At 47.3% G+C, this 18437-nt stretch overlaps 1 pseudogene; it reads right to left on the reverse strand.

The window, feature by feature from the left end:
• Positions 1-16827: 16827 nt before the first annotated feature.
• LOC136544208 (cellulose synthase-like protein E6) lies at positions 16828-18123 on the reverse strand (annotated as a pseudogene).
• Positions 18124-18437: the final 314 nt, after the last annotated feature.

Raw genomic sequence — 18437 nt, forward strand, 5'->3', positions numbered from 1 at the left:
TTGTAGGAGCAAACGTTGAATGAAAGAAAGTGGTAAGACCAAATTTTTAGGGGAAGAAACGACGTAACTATTCGATGTTCCAAGTATTGGTGAGAATATTGCCGTTGTCGTCCTTCAGTCGGTAGGTGTCCAGTCGGATTACATCGGTCACCATATAGGGTCCTTCCCAAGGCAGAGAGAGCTTGTGTTTCTCCTTGGTCGATTGGGTCCTTCAAAGCATGAGGTCTCCGACCTTGAGGATACTTCCTCTGATTTTCCTCATCGTCTCGTGGGCCTCCTCGAGCAGGTCAACTACGTCTTGCTGAGCCTCCATGGCTCGGTCATGGTCAAAGGCCTTCACTCTTGGGGCACCATGGTCGAGGTCGAAGGGCAACACTACTTTAGCTCTGTAAGCCAGGAAGAAGGGTGTGAACCCTATGGATCAGTTCGAGGTTATTCTTAGGCTCTAGAGGATCATTGGGACCTCTGCAACCCAACGCCTAACATACTTGTTGAGTCAGTGAAAGATGCGTGGCTTAAGTCCTTTGACGACCATGCCATTGGCATGCTCGACCTAACCATTAGTACATGGATGTCCGATTGAGGCCTAGTCGATCCTAATGCCGTATCCATCACTGAAGTTGAGGAACTTCTTCCAGGTGAAGTTAGTTCCTTGGTCAGTGATGATACAGTTAGGAATGCCAAACCGGTAGATGATATCGAGGAAGAACTTGACTGCCTCTTCCGAGCAGATGTTGGTGATGGGCTTGGCCTCTATCCACTTGGTGAATTTGTCAACCGCTATGAGTACATGAGTGAAGCCGTCTAAGCCCTTTTTGAGGGGCCTACCATGTCCAGGTCCCCAGACCACGAACGGCTAGGTGATGGGGATGGTTTGGAGCTCCTGTGCTCGCAAGTTAGTTTGCCGAGCGTAGAACTGGCATCCTTCACACCTGTGGATCACCTCATCTACATCTCGTAGTGCAGTGGGCCAGTAAAAACCTTAGCGAAAGGCTTTTTCGACCATCAACCTCGAGGCCACGTGGTGTCCGTAGATTCCAGCATAGACCTCGAGGAGGAGCTACTTGCCTTGGCCGGTAGGGACGCACTTCATGAGTACTCCTGATGGACTTTGTTTGTAAAGTTCATCACCGAACGTGACAAACGTCTTGGCGCATCGAGCGATCCATTGCGCTTTAGTCCTTTTGGGTGAGAGAACCTCCTTGAGGAGGTAGGCGAGTAGCGGCACTCGCCAGTCGGCTTGATCGAGTGCAACCATGGCGACGTCGGTGGGCGATGTTGTCACAGAGGCACTGGGGTCAGAGCCCCCGAGCGCTGAGTCAACATCAGGATGTGTCTAGATCGAACCTACCAGGATGTGGGCGGACGGCTCGTGAAGGTCGTTGATGAAGACCCCGTTCGGAGTCAAAACCCGCCTGGCAGCCAATTTCATGAGAAAATCAGTGGCCTCATTGTCCTTTCGGGGGATATGGTGTAGCTCGATCCCCTAGAATTTATCCTTGAGCTTGCGCACCTCCTGGTAGTATGCTATCGTGAGGGGGCTTTTGCAAGAGGACTCCTTCATGACCTGGTCGATGACCCACTCTGAGTCACCGCAGACGTAGAGTCGCATAGCGCCGAGCTCGATGGCGATGCATAATCCATTGATGAGGGACTCATATTCCGTGGCTTTGTTTGAGGCCGAAAATGGAGGCGGATGGCGTAGCGAAGCCTACTCCCATCCAGGGAGATTAGAACCACTCCAGCGCCTGAGCCGAGCACCATTATGGACCCGTTGAAGTACATCATCTAGTACTCGTGGGTGACGTCTAGGGTCAGGAGCTAGACCTCCGTCCATTCGGCAACAAAGTCCACGAGACCCTGAGACTTGATAGCAGTGCAGGGGATATACCTGATGTCGTGGCCCATTAATTCGAGTGCCCACTTGGAGATTCATCCCGCAGCGTCGCGGTTGTGGATGATGTCTCTGAAAGGGTATGAAGTTGCGACCGAGACTTCGTGGTCGGTGAAGTAGTGTAGGAGCTTCTAAGTCGCCATCAACACAACATATAGAAGTTTCTGCACCTGGGGGTACCGGACCTTGGGGTCGGTGAGTACCTCCCCGATGAAGTACACAGGTCATTGGACCTTAAGGTGGTGTCCTGGCACCTCCCTTTTGACGACTAGGGCGGCGCTCACCACGTGGTTGCTTGCCACGACGTAGAGGAGGAGGAGTTCTCCCCGTTCAGGAGCGACGAGGATTGGGGCCGACGTCAGTGATGCTTTGAGGCTTTCCAAAGCCTGCTGTGCTTCCTCACTCCAGACAAAAGCATCTGTCTTTTTGAGAAGTTTGTAGAGAGGCATCCCTCATTCACCGAGCCAGGAGATGAATCGACTCAGGGCAGCCAAACAGTCGGTGAGCCTTTGTACGCCCTTGATGTTGCGTATAGGGCCCATGTTGGAGATGGCCATGATTTTTTGGGGGTTGGCCTCGATGCCGTGTTCGGACACGATGTATCCAAGAAGCTTCCCCTTTGGAACCCTGAAAACACATTTCTCGGGATTCAACTTGATGTTGAACCTTTGGAGGTTCGTGAACATTGCAGCCAAGTTTGCGATCAAGTCGCAAGCTTGAGCCATTTTGACCACTATGTCATCAACATAGATGGCTATTGTTGGTTTTGGTGGATCGACTTGATCAGGTTGGTCGAGCAGGTCGATTTGATCGGCGAAGCATTGCTGCATGCACCGTTGATAGGTGGCGCCAGCATTCTTCAGGCCGGAAGGCATGGTTACGTAGCAGTACGGACCATATAGGGTGATGAACGAGGTTGCGAGCTGATCGGATTCTTTCATCGCGATCTGGTGGTAGCCTGAGTAGGCATCCGGAAAGGAGAGGATCTCGCATCCTAAGGTGGAGTCGACTATCTAGTCTATGCGCGGCAAAGGAAAGTGATCCTTCGGATATGCCTTGTTGAGACTAGTATAATCAACACACATTCTCTATTTCCTAGTCTTCTTTTTAACAAGAATGGGATTGGCGAGCCAGTCGGAGTGGTATACCTCTTTGATGAATCCGGTTGCCCGAAGTTTGACGACCTCCTCACCTATGACGGCGAAGACACGGACACGGCGCACGAGGACGGCGACCAGACAGGGCTCTACGACGATGGCATCTTGATTCTTGGCTTCTTATGAATTGCGATCATCGATCAATTGTTTAGACCCAAGGTATTTTTTTTATTTTTAATCCAAATTAATTATTTGTATAGCATTCTAGACTTTTAGAACTTTGTACCCATATAATTATATTTTTCTTCTAATTGATGTGTTAGAATTTTAGAATGTTACCTAAGAAACAATTGTCATGGGTGAGAAAAGAAAACGAATATATTGCTTTTTTAATCTACATTGTTCCTCGATAATTATCATACATCTACAAATATATTACTTAATCTATATTATTCCTCGATAATTATCAGACATGTTAAATTAAAAATATTTTATTGAATTTGTTTTCGTTTTCTAAGTAAAATTAGTGTATATATATTTTAAGATTTTATGCATGGTCAAAAGGGGCCGTTGCGATGAGATCGTCAGGGCCCTTATGAAAGGATCAAGATGCCCAAGAGGGGGGGGGGTGAATTGGGCTAATTCTAAATTCTCTTGCAATAATCAAATCCTACGGATAGCCCAATTAACCCCTTGTGCCTAGAAAAGTGTTTATATCAAACTAATGCACAACAACCTCTCAACCTATGTTCCAAACTTACTCTAGCAAGCAATTCTATGGATGTAAAACAAGTATTGAATTGCTCAAAGTAAATACTCAAAGTAAGTGCTCAAAGTAAGTAGAGAGAGAAAGGAACACGGCGATGTTTTGCCGAGGTATCGGAGAGTCGCCACTCCCCACTAGTCCTCGTTGGAGCACCCGCGCAAGGGTGTAGCTCCCCCTTGATCCGCGCAAGGATCAAGTGCTCTCTACGGGTTGATTCTTCGACACTCCGTCGCGGCGAATCACCCAAAACCGCTCACAACTTGAGTTGGGTCACCCACAAGCTCCGCCGGGTGAACACCAAACTCCCAATCACCACCAAGCCGTCTAGGTGATGGCGATCACCAAGAGTAACAAGCACGAACTCTCACTTGACCACGCGAAGCCTAATGAGAAGATGGATGCACACTTTGCTACTCTTGATTTGCTAGTGAGGCTACTCTCTTGGATTCTCAAATCACAAACACCTCACTAGGATCTTGCTCTTCTTGGCACTCACAAACGTGTTTCTCAGCTGTTGGAATGAGCAAAGGATGCTCCACTCACGAGTGGAGCTTCTATTTATAAGCCAGCCTGAAAAACTAACCGTTATGAGCTTCTACGGGATGACCGGACGCTCCGGTCGTGATGACCGGACGCTCCGGTCAGTTCAACCCGCGAACCAGCATTCAAGTGATGACCGGACGCTGTCAGGGTCCGGTCAGTACCGACCGGACACGTCCGGTCGCTCTTGGATGCTTACTGTAAACGACCGGACGCTGGATACTCAGGGTCCGGTCACACTGACCGGACGCGTCCGGTCACACTTTTCCAAGTCTGGACCCTTACTGGAGTTGACCGGACGCTGGCCCTCAGCGTCCGGTCACATGACCTCCCAGCGTCCGGTCACACCAGACTTGATCTTCTCGGTCAAATGAACTGACCGGACCCTACGGCCAGCGTCCGGTCGCACCGGAGCTAGCGTCCGGTCAGTATTTGACCCTCCATTCACTTCCAACTTCCGAACATATGTGAATGAAGCTTGCTCCAAAGGATCTTAGGCATTCATAGGAGCTTCCTAGAGCTAGTTTTAACAAGTGTGCACCACACCTAACTCACTAGACTCAACTAGGTCAAGCTACCCGTTCATACCCCCCTTCATAGTACGGCCAAAGGAAAAAACAAAGTCCTAAACTACTCTAAGTGTCTCTCCAACTTCAATCGACACTTAGAACTAGTTATCCTTAACCTTGTCGTCCATCCTTTGAAAACCGAAACGATTTCCATCGTAGAGGCATGACAACCTCGATTGCCCAATCGATCTCCATTACCATGACCTAACTTAATTGCCTCTGCAAAACACACGTTAGTCATAGTAATCTTGTATTGACATTAATCACCGAAATCCAACTAGGGGCCTAGATGCTTTCAATCTCCCCCTTTTTGGTGATTGATGACAATACCACCTTGAGTATGTTATGGAGTGAGGTTTTTGACGGGCTTGGTTCATATAAGCTTTTGTCAATAAGAACAAAAGAGTTAGTCAAGCTTATATGACCCAAGCCAACACAATGTACTCAAAGGATATGAATTAAGCATGAGTACAAATAACAAAGTTCATTTGCTTCGAAGTAAAAACGCGGAAGCAAAAGCAAATGAGCATTCCACAAGTGATATGACATATAGATAAAGCAAAGTAGAAATCACACATGTCAAATATCACAATCATGTAGATAGCACTATCACATGTATATATAATAGTATGCATGAAAGAAAACACACGAATGCATAAGTAATAGTGTATCACACAAATAAAACTCCAAATGTATATAATAAGCTAATACTAGATAACTAGCTCCCCCTAAAACTCGCTCCCCCTACGTCTACATACTCAAACCCTCTCCCCCTTTGGCGTCAAACACCAAAACCTAAGGGTCGGTCGGCGGGGCTGCAGCGGACGAGTCGGGCGCTGAAGTACGTGGAGCAAGATGGAACTGGGCGCCATCATCATCTGACCCTGAGCTCTGAACTAACTGACCCTCTAAAGCAGGAAGAGTCGCTGAAGCGGTCTGGGTCTGAGCTGGTGCTGGTGCTGCCTGTGAAGCTGCAAGTATGTCTGTCGTAGGATCTGACGAGGCGACAGACGAGGGGAGCCTCTGAGTGGTCATGATAGCTGGAGCTGCTGTAGACGGACTGGCAGTATGCATGTGAGGCGGAGTAGGCATGCCGGTCAACTCGCTGAATGATGCTCCAAGACTCCTGGAGACTGACGACTCAGGCACAAATAGTGAGGAAGTCTACTCTGGTGAGAAACCCGTGTGATAAGGAGTGAACTGCGGGGCTACACCAGGTGAGGCTAACCACTGAGACACCTGTACAGGAGGTGAAGTAAACTGACCTGGAGGCTGTCCCTGACTCTGAAGCCCGATGGGCTGTACTGCTAGAGTCGTCGAAGTGGTAGGAGGCTGTGCAAGCTAGGGCGAAGTCTGTGGCAGTGGAATCCCAATGGCTGTCACTACATGCTGCATGAATCCCATGAACTGCTGCTGCATAAGTAACTGCTGGTGCTGAAGGAGCTGCTGCTGCCGCTGAAACTCGTCCTGACGGGCCTGAAACTGAGTGAAGTTTGTAGCTGTCTCCTGTGCCTGTCGTGTCTGATCCTGCTGCATCCGCTCAAGAATAGCAATGAGAGCGGGGTCTGTCTGTGGAGCAGGTGGAGCAGAACTGGAGCTACCTGCCTCTGCATCATGTCTGCGTGGAGGCATCTAAGGTATAGGCTGGTAGTCATCATCGGAGCTGTCACTGTACTCACTCACCTCCTGCTGTGCCTCTAGCTCCGCCTCCTCAGTGGCTGCAATCCCTCTGATGATCTCGTCCTGCTGAGCTGCAGACTCTGGCACATCGGGGCGACGGCTAGGCTGACTGGGTGCCTGAGGAGTGGCATGTCTGATCCTCTGTGACAGGTTGTAAGCTGGAAACTCCGTAGTGGCACCTGTATACTCATCCATCATGCCAGGGGGCTTATCAATCACAACTCTGCGGATGAGAAATGTGATCCAGTGAGCATAGGGAAGCTGCCTGCGACCCTTGAATCCCTCAGCTATAGTATCCTCCATCTCTGAAAGAAGGAGGTCCCAGATGTCAAACACTGTCATCTGCATGATGGCATTGAGAAGCCAGAGCTGTAAGCGAGTCAGGCCCTCCCTGTATCCCAACCTGGGAAGCAATGTCCTCCTGATGATGGCCTCTAGTATCCTCGCTGTAGGAGTCAAGTCACTGGGGTTCCTGCTCGACCCCTCACCAAACGGCTCCTTAAAGCAATGGCGCACTAAGTCTGTAGGGGGCACCAACCCTCCATGGGGACGCCTGGGAGGCTCCTGATGTCCATAGCAAACCTCATGCATCCTTACAGGCTGCTCCTGTAGTCTTAGTATCTCTCTGGCCCTGCTACTCGTCACTCTATAGTCTTTGCCGTTGAAGGCAAAGTGAATGAATCTGTGATGAGGATCGATGTAGAGCGAGGCATAAAACTGACGAACCCAAGAAGGTACATATATCCCTATCCGTCCAATCAGATCTGACAGTCCTGGCAAATATGACAAGTATTGCCGAATGCCCTCTCCGGCTGCTGCCACAATGGACTCTATCGGACAGACCCTCTGTGATCTGAACACTGCCCCACTGTTTAGATATGCATTGTAGAAATCCTCCTGCAGTGGCGTGTAGAACCCCTCAGCTGCTCTCTCATCCCTCCTCGGAGGGAACCAATCCTCAAACTCAACAAACCACAGCTGCTGAACCTACCTGGCTGTAGCGGCCCTCAAGTCGAGGTGAACCACTGGAGGCGGACCCTGTGGTCTGGGCGGAGGGCGTGAACCCCTGCGCCGTGTAGCTGGCCTCGGTGGAACTGCAGCACTGGTACGACTCGAGCGGCGTAGCTGAGGTGCCGGCTCGGTCTCCTGACTCTCCTGAGTCTCCTGGGCTAGCTGAGGCTCTGCTGGTGGAGGCTGCTGCTGTGCTGACGGACCCTCCTCAATGGCAACCCGTTGTCCTGCAAACGTGGTAGTCCCTGCTGGACTACCATGACGACGCTCAACCTCCTCAATCGCAGCTCTGACTACGGGTGAAACTGGCTGATCTGCAATGACAACTCCACTGCGGGTGCCACCTCTCTCGGCACGCTCTGCGGCCTCTGCAACAGCTGCTGCTCTGGCTGTCTCTGCGTCGGGGTACTTCCGCTTCTTGGATGTTACTTGCTTGGTTGATTTGCCCTTGGATCTGGCTGGCTGACGAGGCGGGGGCCTCCGATCATCTTCACCTAGGCCACCACCAACATTCTTGGTGCGAGCCATCTGAACTGACAAGATGGTGAACTGTCGCTGATGAAGATCGACTGTCAAACTGCTGCTTTCGAGGCTTGGCCTCGATCCTTACTCGCGAGCTTGGCTCCGAGTTTACTGCCAACTGCCAATTGAACCACAACGGAACCGACTCGCTGCACGATAGAATAGATGGATATACAAATAAATACCATATGTCTAATAGATGCGAAAACCTAGCAGAGAAAGCAATGTAGATGCGAAATTGAATCGAATGGCTTTCTACCTGACGATCAGCGAACCGAGAATAGATAAGACGTCACGTGGGGGATCTCGGAACCGGTTAGGGTTAGGTCAAACGCCCTGAATGCAATGGGGAATCAATGTAATTAGAATTTGATCTAGGTCACAGTTGGAGATCAAGATTGAACCACAAGATTTGCCTTACCAAACAATGGGAAGATAGGGCAAGATCACTTGGCGAGGATTTTCAGCCTTGGCACCGATGGAACAACGAGCTTGGGTGCGAGAAGACCGGCGAGGAGCTGAGCAGGCGGTGGCTTGCGAGACGGCGACGTGTGGCTGCGACTGGCCGGCGGTGGCGCGGGGCAGGGGCACGGAGACGCGCGGCGCGAGGCTGACACGGGGGCCGGGCGAGGTGGCGCGACGGTCGGCGCGAGGGACGGCGGCGACCCGGCGCTTGGGCTGGCGGCTGCGGCGGCGCGGCTAGGCAAGAGGTGGCGGCTTGGCTGCGGGCTCACGGTGGCTCAGGTTAGGTCAAGGAAGAAGAACGAAGGTTCGGATAAATAACCCCCAAAACGCGACAGAAAAGGAAAGGGGAAAAGAGTCCTTGACGCGCGAGATCCACTGACCGGATGCTCCGGTGGTAGCGACCGGACGCTACCACCCAGCATCCGGTCGATTCCAGAGAGGTCCGAATCCTCTGAAATCGTGACCGGACGCGTCTGGTGGTCCATGACCGGACGCAGGCAGGGTCCGATCAGTTTAACTTTATCATCCTCCGATCGACCGGACGCTGAGCCCTTTCTGACCGGACGCACAGACGCAGCGTCCGGTCACTCCTTCAACAGCAGTTCACCTCCTGTGAACTGACCGGACGCTGAACAGCAGCGTTCGGTGCAGCGTCCGGTGCACCTTTTCCAGCAATCCTTCATCCTTCCTTCGCACTGCCTGTTCCCAATCAAGTCCCAACTTGAATAAGATCCAAATAAACACCAATTGGGACTGATGTGAGTGACCTCTCTCAAACCCTCATATTTTTCAAAGTATTTTGCCTTAGGCTATAATTCTTTTTAAGAAAATAGGCAACAAGAGGGCAAATGGAACAAAACGACAAAACAACATTCATGCATATGTAATGCTTGTAAGTAAATCTAGTTGCTTGTCAAGTTTGATCCAAGGTTAAGCTTCTTCACACGCTTTTCGGCGGTTATCTTAACCATGTTAGACAAGCCCTATATGCATTGCTACAAATTAAACATGTTGTATATTACAATGAATGCAAGGGACAACACAAGCTCAATTTTTAGTGAAGTTACTAAAATCAAGTACATTGAGCTCGTTCCGCAATCTACAAAATGTAGCCTCATCTAGCGGTTTAGTGAAGATATCCGCTAATTGATCTTCGGATCTTACACCTTCTAGTGATATATCATTTTTAGCTACATGATCTCTTAGAAAGTGATGGCGGATATCTATATGCTTGGTGCGAGAGTGTTGAACCGGATTATTTGCAAGTTTTACCGCACTTTCATTGTCGCACAAAAGAGGTACTTTCTCTAGAGCTATTCCATAGTCTAGTAAAATTTGTTTCATGTATAATATTTGTGCACAACAAGCACCCGCGGCAATGTATTCCGCTTCGGCGGTGGACAAAGCCACACTATTTTGTTTCTTGGAGGACCAAGACACAAGTGATCTACCAAGCAAATGGCACCCTCCGGATGTGCTCTTTCTATCAACTTTGCATCCGGCGTAATCCGAATCGGAATAGCCAATTAATTCAAATAAAACTCCTTTGGGATACCAAAGGCCAATGCTTGGTGTGTGCTTAAGATACCTAAGGATTCTTTTTACGGCAATTAAATGAGTTTCCTTAGGACTAGCTTGAAATCTAGCACACATACACACACTAAACATGATGTCGGGCCTAGATGCGGTTAAATATAACAAGCTACCAATCATGGAACGGTAGAGAGTTTGATCAACCGAGTTACCTCCCTCATCTAGGTCGAGATGTCCATTGGTAGGCATTGGGGTCTTGATTGGCTTACATTCATCCATCTTGAATCTCTTGAGAAGATCTTTTGTGTATTTCTCTTGAGAGATGAAGATGCCTTCTTTCATTTGCTTGACTTGAAAACCAAGAAAGAATGTAAGCTCACCAATCATTGACATCTCGAACTCCTTAGACATCAATTCACCAAATTCTTTGCATGAGTCTTCATTTGATGATCCAAAGATGATATCATCAACATATACTTGACAAATGAAGATATGCCCATCAAGCTTCTTGGTGAATAGTGTGGTGTCGACCTTCCCAATGGTGAAGCCCTTCTCAATAAGGAAGTCCCGAAGGCGCTCATACCAAGCTCTTGGGGCTTGCTTAAGCCCATATAGTGCCTTGGACAACCTATAAACATGATTAGGATATCTAGGGTCTTCAAACCCGGGAGGTTGATCAACATAGACTAGTTCATTAATAAAGCCATTTAAGAATGCACTTTTCACATCCATTTGATATAGTTTCATTTCATGATGTGATGCATATGCAAGAAGGATACGGATGGCTTCTAATCTTGCAACCGGTGCAAAAGTTTCTCCAAAATCTAGACCTTCAACTTGAGAGAACCCCTTTGCCACTAGTCTTGCCTTGTTCCTCACAACAACACCTTGATCATCTTGCTTGTTGCGGAACACCCACTTTGTTCCAATGACTCTTGCATCTTTTGGTCGCTCTTCAAGATTCCAAACTTCATTGCGAGTGAAGTTGTTCAACTCTTCATGCATGGCATTGATCCAATCCAGATCTTTAAGAGCATCTTCTACCTTGGTAGGCTCATAGCAAGAGACAAAAGAGTGATGAGCAATAAATGAAGTAAGCTTTTGAGATCGAGTCATCACCCCCTTTGTTGGACTCCCTATGATGAGATCTTGTGGATGATCTTGTAGGAGAGGTGTATTTCTTCTATTGACCACTTGAGGAGGAGGTTGTGGAGCATCAACATCTTGTGCTTGTACCACCATTTGCTCATGGGAGATATGAGTATCTTCATTTTCTACTCTCCCAACTTTTTCACCATCTTGTGGTACATTTGATGAAGAAGGTTGGTTAATGACTTGTACATCATCTTCATCATCTTTTGGCTTGATGTCTCCCACCGGAATATTCTTCATAGCCTCCCTCAATGGTTCATCACCTACATCATCAAGATTCTCATGTGCTCCTTGGGAGCCGTTAGATTCATCAAATTCCACATCATATGTTTCTTCAACCAAGCCGGTGGCATGATTAAATACTCTATATGCTTTGGACTTCAATGAGTAACCAACAAGAAAGCCTATATCGCAACGCCTTTGAAACTTCCCTAGGTGTTGCCGCTTCTTGTAGATGTAGCACTTGCAACCAAACACCCTAAAGAAGGAGACGTCCGGCTTCTTCCCATTGAGCAACTCATATGGAGTCTTGACAAGGAACTTTTGAAGAAATAGGCGATTTGATGCATAACATGCGGTGTTGATTGCTTCCGCCCATAGAGCTTCGGGGGTGTTGTACTCATCTAGCATTGTCCTTGCAAGAGTGATCAAAGTCCGGTTCTTCCTCTCAACTACACCATTTTGTTGAGGAGTATAGGTTGCGGAGACTTCATGTTTGATTCCAACTTCATCACAATAAGCTTCTATATTTGTGTTGTCAAACTCTTTGCCATTGTCACTTCTTATCTTCTTGAGCTTCACTTCAAATTCATTTTGAGCTCTCTTGGCAAACTTCTTGAAACAAGATGCAACTTCGGATTTGTCATGAAGGAAGAACACCCATGTATATCTTGAATAGTCATCCACAATCACAAGACAATAGAGATTTCCTCCCAAACTCTTGTATGTTGTTGGTCCAAATAAATCCATGTGTAGGAGTTCTAGCACTCTTGTGGTTGACATGAAAGCTTTGGTTGGATGAGTGTTTGCAACTTGCTTGCCGGCTTGACATGCACTACAAAGCTTGTCCTTCTCAAACTTCACATCCTTCAACCCTCTCACCAAATCATTCTTCATAAGCTTCTTGAGTGAGCTCATCCCAACATGAGCAAGTCTTCTATGCCATAGCCACCCAAGTGTTGTTTTGGTGAATAGGCAAGTCTTCAAGTTTGCATCTTCGGAGGTGAAGTCAACTAGATATAAGTTGTTGTATCTAAATCCATTGAATATCACTTGATTGTCATCTACCTTGGATACAACCACCTCCTTCTCGGTGAATAAGCATTGAAAGCCAAGATCACACAATTGCCCAACGGATAGCAAGTTGAAGCTCAATGAAGCAACATAGAGCACATTGGAGATGGAATGATCATTTGATATTGCCACTTTGCCCAATCCTTTAACCTTGCCCTTTGAATTATCTCCAAATGTTATTTTCTCTTGTCCATCTACCTCTTCATCTAGTGAGGTGAACATACGAGGATCACCGGTCATATGTTGAGTGCAACCACTATCAATAACCCAATGACTTCCACCGGTCTTGTAGTTCACCTACACACAAGAGATTCAAGCTTTAGGGATCCAAGCTTGTTGAGGGCCCTTCACCTTCTCAACAAGTGACTTAGCCACCCAAATTTTCTTAGGCCTACTCTTGTTGGGGGGACCCAAGAACATGACTTTCATCTTTCCACTCGAATCTTTTCTAAGCATGTAGTGAGCATTGAAAGCAAAGGGTCTAGCATGCTTGGGCAAGGGTTGTGGCGGTGGAGTTTGACACTCATGAGCAAAATGGCCTTCTTGTCCACATTCAAAACATCTCTTTGGCTTTGGCTTTGGCTTTGATTGTTGGTGTTGAGCTTGAGCCTTCTTCTTCTCTACACTTGCCATATATCCAATGCCACTTCTATCCATCTTCATGACGGTATTCATGAGTAGCTCACTTTGGAGATGCTTGCCCCTAGCAAACTTGCTCAATCCCACCTTGAGATGCTCTTTCTCCATCTTGAGCTTCTTGTTCTCTTCCTTGAGAAGATCATTGTTCTTCTCCTCCTTGAGTTTCTTGACTTCTTCTTTTAACTTCTCATTTTCAAGGATCACCTCTTTGTCATGATCAAGAGTTTCTAGCACAATGGTGTTGTGACTTTTCATTTCTTCAAGATCTTTCATGAGCTTCTCATTGTTACTCTTGAGCTTGACATACTCATCATAGTCATTGCACTCAACCACTTGCTTGCCCTTGCTACTAGATCCATGCTCAATGCTTTCATCAATTAAATCATCACATGAGGTAGCTATATCAATCTTAACAACATGGTTAGTAGCATCATGTGGCTCATTTGGTAAGAATTCTTGTGCAATAATAAGGGTATCATAATTGATCTTTAGAGTTGCATATTCATCTTTTAGCTTATTGTGACTAGTGATAAGCTCATTGTGCACCCACTCAAGTTTATCATTTTTATCTTTAAGCTCTTTCTTAGAAGATTTGAGCTCCTTGAGTTTGGATGATATAGAATCATTTGTTTCTTTGAGCTCATCATTAGCCTTTTCTAATGTGTCACATTTAGCTAAGAGTGAGTCATTTTTAGCATCAAGTTTTTCATTTGTAGCTCTACTCTTTCTAATGATCTTAGTATATTTTCTTAGTATTTTGACAAGATCATCATAGGTAGGTGAGTCATCATCATCGCTATCACTATCATTATCACTAGCATGTTCATCATCACTACTATCATCACTCTTAGTTACCTTGCGTTCACCTTTGGCCATAAGACATAGGTGTGTAGAGGATGATGGCGATGGTGGTGGTGAAGATGCAAGATCAATAGCAATGGCGGCCACCTTTTCATCGTCACTATCATCATCGGATGATCCACTTGATGAATCAATGTCCGTGAGCCAATCACCGACAATATAGGCCTTGCCACTCTTCTTCTTCTTGTAGAATTCCCTCTTTTTGCCATCTCTCTTCTTGTATGGCTTGTTCTTCTTCTTTTCATCTTCATCACTTGAATCATCTTTCTTGCCCTTGTTCTTGAGCTTGTCTTTCTTGGGCTTTGTGCATTGATGAGCTAGATGACCAAGTTCGCCACAATTGTAGCAATCCATCTCGGAGATTGGCTTTCTTCTTGAGCTAGTGAAGAACTTCTTCTTCTTGCCATCAAACTTGATGCCACTCTTGTTTAGCCTTTTTAGCATCTTGGTGGTCTTCTTCACCATGAGGGCAAGGCTTTCTTTATCATCTTCATCACTTGAGCTCTCATACTCAAGTCTTGCTTTGCCCTTGTCTTGGCTAGCTTTGAATGCCAAGTCCTTCTCTTTCTTCTTTGTAGAGGATGAGCCATCTTGTGGTGTGATGTGCATGTACATCTCATGAGCATTGATCTTTCCCAAGATTTGTGTCGGTGTAGCGGTGGAAAGATCACCTTGATGTAGCACGGTCACAATGTGCCCATATTTATCAATGGGGAGGACACTCAAGATTTTTCTCACAACATCGGATGGTGACATTTGAGTAAGTCCAAGCCCATTGACTTCCTCTACAAGAACATTTAATCGAGAATACATCTCATTAGCACTTTCTTTGGGAAACATCTCAAAAGAATTTAGCTTTTTAATCACAAGATGATAGCGTTCCTCACGCTCACTCTTGGTTCCCTCATGGAGCGCACAAACGTCCGACCATAGAGCATGGGCGTCTTTGTGGTTCCTTACACGATTGAACACCTCTTTGCAAAGGCCTCTAAAAATGGTGTTGCGAGCCTTTGCATTCCATTTCTCATAATTCACTTCATCGCCTTGAAGTTGTGCGGCATTCCTAGGTGCGGGGAACCCTTGAGAGGCGGCTCTAAGAATTCCAACATCTAGAGCTTCTAAGTATGCCTCCATGCGGATTTTCCAATATGGAAAATCATCTCCCTCAAAGATAGGAGGAGGTCCATCCTCGTGAGACATCTTGCTCTAAGCGATTAAGCTTAAAAAGTGAGCACGAGGCTCTGATACCAATTGAAAGGATCAAGATGCCCAAGAGGGGGGGTGAATTGGGCTAATTCTAAATTCTCTTGCAATAATCAAATCCTACGGATAGCCCAATTAACCCCTTGTGCCTAGAAAAGTGTTTATATCAAACTAATGCACAACAACCTCTCAACCTATGTTCCAAACTTACTCTAGCAAGCAATTCTATGGATGTAAAACAAGTATTGAATTGCTCAAAGTAAATACTCAAAGTAAGTGCTCAAAGTAAGTAGAGAGAGAAAGGAACGCGGCGATGTTTTGCCGAGGTATCGGAGAGTCGCCACTCCCCACTAGTCCTCGTTGGAGCACCCGCGCAAGGGTGTAGCTCCCCCTTGATCCGCGCAAGGATCAAGTGCTCTCTACGGGTTGATTCTTCGACACTCCATCGCGGCGAATCACCCAAAACCGCTCACAACTTGAGTTGGGTCACCCACAAGCTCCGCCGGGTGAACACCAAACTCCCAATCACCACCAAGCCGTCTAGGTGATGGCGATCACCAAGAGTAACAAGCACGAACTCTCACTTGACCACGCGAAGCCTAATGAGAAGATGGATGCACACTTTGCTACTCTTGATTTGCTAGTGAGGCTACTCTCTTGGATTCTCAAATCACAAACACCTCACTAGGATCTTGCTCTTTTTGGCACTCACAAACGTGTTTCTCAGCTGTTGGAATGAGCAAAGGATGCTCCACTCACGAGTGGAGCTTCTATTTATAAGCCAGCCTGAAAAACTAACCGTTATGAGCTTCTGCGGGATGACCGGACGCTCCGGTCGTGATGACCGGACGCTCCGGTCAGTTCAACCCGCGAACCAGCATTCAAGTGATGACCGGACGCTGTCAGGGTCCGGTCAGTACCGACCGGACGCGTCCGGTCGCTCTTGGATGCTTACTGTAAACGACCGGACGCTGGATACTCAGGGTCCGGTCACACTTTTCCAAGTCTGGACCCTTACTGGAGTTGACCGGACGCTGGCCCTCAGCGTCCGGTCACATGACCTCCTAGCGTCCGGTCACACCAGACTTGATCTTCTCGGTCAAATGAACTGACCGGACCCTGCGGCCAGCGTCCGGTCGCACCGGAGCCAGCGTCCGGTCAGTATTTGACCCTCCATTCACTTCCAACTTCCGAACATATGTGAATGAAGCTTGCTCCAAAGGATCTTAGGCATTCATAGGAGCTACCTAGAGCTAGTTTTAACAAGTGTGCACCACACCTAACTCACTAGACTCAACTAGATCAAGCTACCCGTTCATACCCCCCTTCATAATACGGCCAAAGGAAAAAACAAAGTCCTAAACTACTCTAAGTGTCTCTCCAACTTCAATCGACACTTAGAACTAGTTATCCTTAACCTTGTCGTCCATCCTTTGAAAACCGAAACGATTTCCATCGTAGGGGCATGACAACCTCGATTGCCCAATCGATCTCCATTACCATGACCTAACTTAATTGCCTCTGCAAAACACACGTTAGTCATAGTAATCTTGTATTGACATTAATCACCGAAATCCAACTAGGGGCCTAGATGCTTTCACCTTAGAATCTAGGACTGGCACTGAGAATCACCACCTCCGGGAACAAGGGATGCCCTGAGGCCAAGTGACCGGACGATAACGTAGTACAGCGTAGGCAACGAGCTTGGAGCCCATAGACCGTAGATGCAGTAGCCCAGCTGCAGCGGCAGCTCGATCTTTCCATGCCCAAACAACACCGAGCAGTACCGCGAGAGCAGAATGGAGAAGTTGCCCTCGCCGAACCTCCTGTGCTGCAGCAGCGTCTGAGCAAGCGTCGTCGGAGCGAGGCCCAGGAACGCCTTCCTCTGCGGGTTGAAGTAGACCGACGCACACCCTCTGCACTGGATCGCCAACCCGGTGATGACTGATGACGTCCTCCACCGGGCAACCGTATTTTACGCCCATCTCACGCCCCCACTGCGTGTTGCTTGCCTCGTAGGCGCAGGTCGCTACAGACTTGGCTTGCTCTTCGATCTCGTCGATGTGTTGTTGAGGTTTTGCTGCTGTGATCCCTGTGTCGTCCCAATCTTGCTTGTAGTCTTCAGTGGAGCTTCTTCCACAGAGGATTTCCCTTCTGTGGAAGCATCCGGTACCGATATACGCGGGGCCGCCCACACCATCCATGCCGCATAGCTCTACCTTCAGATTTTTGACAGATAGATGTATGAAATAATGTACTTCATCTTGTATTTATGTCAAGGTTCAGAAGGAATGAAGTCAGATCGTAGTATATAGCTTTAAGATAGCATGTAACTTCTTGTTTGGTTGCACTGACCTCGTTGATGACATTGAGGGAGTTACCATGCATATATGTCATTCTTGGTCAAGTTGGCGTAGTTCTGGGGGTACTGCACAAACCCAACCTTGTGGCCCATTTCTTCATCCATGAAGAAACACAGTGCATCTGTGATCGAATCGCTGTTGTTGGAGTAGACGTCGCAGTCCTTGTTCAGGATGATAGGGCTGTTGTTTATCACCGACGTCACCCTTATCTGAATTTCAGTAGATACAACATGCAATGCCATAAAGAAATGTTCGGTGGTACGACTCTTGGTCACTTTTTTGTTTTGATAATACGTACATACTTCGTCACGTTATGCCTGCAGGATTGGTGTATATATTGCTGTCTGTTAGCCTTAATATTATTAAGATGGAAGTTGTGCTTATTTTAAGGACTAGGATAGTATTATTGCTAGCTATATATCTTGGTACTATAGACGATACTAAACATATACTGATCGGATGTTGATGATAAAAATGTGAAGCGCATGCATTCCGGAGTAAAAGACTGATGACGTGAGTGCACCAGAGCGTTCATCGCCCCAGCCTAAGTTGTGGTGATAGTGAGCCCTCTCTTCTCGCGTGCCATGTACACCAATGTAGGTAGCATGCTTCCTCCGTTGTCAACTACGCTCCGATCCTTCCCATCAATCAAAACCTAGCTAGCAGGGGATACAAATGTTAGGCTCGGTGGTGTTCATTATCTCATCAGTCATGACACAAAAAAAATGTATATTGTAGATGTAGATGACTCAAAAGTTAAGCGTCTTTATTTTTCGTAATGAGTTTTCTGGAACAGAAAGAACACAACCTAGAACTATACCAGGCTTGACAAATAAACCACCTGAACAA

Source organism: Miscanthus floridulus, chromosome 3 (genome assembly GCF_019320115.1).
Source record: "Miscanthus floridulus cultivar M001 chromosome 3, ASM1932011v1, whole genome shotgun sequence".
NCBI lineage: Eukaryota > Viridiplantae > Streptophyta > Magnoliopsida > Poales > Poaceae > Miscanthus > Miscanthus floridulus.